General features: G+C 22.5%; 1 non-coding gene across 1 annotated transcript; it reads left to right on the forward strand.

The window, feature by feature from the left end:
• Nucleotides 1–749: 749 nt before the first annotated feature.
• LOC123304784 lies at nt 750–904 on the forward strand. Its single transcript, XR_006536769.1, has one exon. It is a non-coding gene; the product is annotated as a 5.8S ribosomal RNA (ribosomal RNA).
• Nucleotides 905–2,500: the final 1,596 nt, after the last annotated feature.

Raw genomic sequence — 2,500 nt, forward strand, 5'->3', positions numbered from 1 at the left:
TTTTATACACATAATATATCTATACATATAATATAGAGAATATTATATAAATATTAATAATATATTTGTTACATATAAAATATTTTTATATTCAATATTATTATTATTATTAAACAATAATTATTAATAAAATCTATAAATAATTTCTCTTATAAAAAAGTGAAATTAAAAATAGAATATATTGAAATTATTTGTTTATATGTATATAATCTCTATTAAGAAAAATAAAATAAGATTATAATTGATATAATCTATATTTTTATTTTTCTATGTTATATAATAAAAATAAAGAAAACACAAGATAAAATTTTTTTAAAGAATAAAATTTATTTCAAATTTAAATTTCTTTATGTTTTGTCTTGATATTTTTTTTTTTTTATTAAAAGTTATTATGTTAAAAAACAAACCCATTTGTTTTGTACCATATTAATATTATATATATTTTTATGTAGAAAATAATTTATAAAAAAAAAATAAATACATTTCTATAAAATATACCAAATATTAATTATTATATCTAGCTAGCACTAACAAAAATATCAAAAATGTTATGTATATATTTATTAATACCATAATATCTTTAATTTATATATATATATATTTAAAATAAAATATATAATTTATATTCTAGAAAAATTTTTTTATTTTAAAAGAATTTATAAAGATATATAAATTAATAATTTTATTTTTTATATTAAAAATAAAGATTATTATTAATAATAATACTTACATTTAAAATTTAAAAAGATTACCCTGGACGGTGGATCACTTGGCTCGTGGGTCGATGAAGAACGCAGCTAATTGCGCGTCAACTTGTGAACTGCAGGACACATGAACATTGACATTTCGAACGCACATTGCGGTCCTTGGATACTGTTCCCGGACCACATCTGGCTGAGGGTCGTATACATTATATTAATATAATAAAAGATTATTTTACATAAAATTTTTTTTATGAAAAAGAAATTTATCAATAATTAAAAAAGAAAATTTATTTTTTCATCTTTAATTAAATTGATAAATAAAATTTTTATAAAAGAAATGTAAAATTATTTATATATGAATGTTTTACGCCAAATATAAGAAAAAAATAAATATAAAATGTTTTTAATAGCATTTAAAATTTATATATTTTTTATTATTTGTCGACATTTTTAAATTAATATATCAATATTATTTTTTATCATTTATATATAATATTATAAAACTTTATGTTAATAATAATATTAATAATAAATGATATTAATAATATATTTTTAAAATATTAAATAAAGAAGAATAAACAAAAATATTATATATTAATATTTTGTTATGGAATATTTTATTTGTAATAAAATTTTCAATATACTCGAAAAAAATTAATATATATAATTATTTATTTTTTATTTTCTTCTCTTTAGATAAATATAAAAATAATATTATATAATAATATTAAAAAAATTTGAGTATGAATAATTAAGAAAATTGTTTACTTATAAAATATAACAAAAACATAATATATAAAAAAAATTTTTGTTTTAATACTTCTAAAAACTTTTACGACCTCAGAGTAGGTGAGATTACCCGCTGAATTTAAGCATATTATTAAGCGGAGGAAAAGAAACTAACTAGGATTCCCTTAGTAGCGGCGAGCGAACAGGGATAAGCCCAGCACTGAACCCCGTGGCTGATAAACAGACACTTGGGGAATGTAGTGTTTAGGAAGATTCAATATAAACCTATTGTTATATAATACATCCAAGTCCATCTTGAATGGGGCCATATACCCATAGAGGGTGCCAGGCCCGTAGTGATTATTATTGATGATAGGTGAATCTTTCCTTAGAGTCGGGTTGCTTGAGAGTGCAGCTCTAAGTGGGTGGTAAACTCCATCTAAGGCTAAATATTACCACGAGACCGATAGCGAACAAGTACCGTGAGGGAAAGTTGAAAAGAACTTTGAAGAGAGAGTTAAAGAGTACGTAAAACCGTTCAGGGGTAAACCTGAGAAACCCGAAAGGTCGAAAGATGAGATTCATTTACTTTTTATCGTTAATCAACCAATTTGTACTAGCATGTGACAAAAATTTTTATTAGGAATTTATTTTTAGTAAAAATATATGCACTGCTGTATATTGTTAATTGTATGATAACGAGGTATGCACTTCTCATCTTGTAGGACGTTGCGACCCATTAAATATTAATCTATAGGCATTGGTGCGTTGATTAATGTACAATATTATTTTTTGATAATATTTTGTGTATGTTAAACGCCTATGTTTCTTGATTAATTGTTTGATGGTATTAATTATAAATTGATATTGAGTCGCGTTATTAACGCGTTCAGATCCACCACGAGTATAAATAGGTTTTTTTATTAAAACATATTATATATACGGATTTTATGCCGTTATATGATACTATTTAACTGTCAGTAGGTGTATGATAATGAACTGGCTCATTTTTTTTTATTAAAAATTTATCTGTCAGCGACGATATAGCTTTGGGTACTTTCAGGACC

The sequence above is a fragment of the Chrysoperla carnea genome, assembly GCF_905475395.1.
Source record: "Chrysoperla carnea chromosome X unlocalized genomic scaffold, inChrCarn1.1 SUPER_X_unloc_93, whole genome shotgun sequence".
Taxonomy (NCBI): Eukaryota; Metazoa; Arthropoda; class Insecta; order Neuroptera; family Chrysopidae; genus Chrysoperla; species Chrysoperla carnea.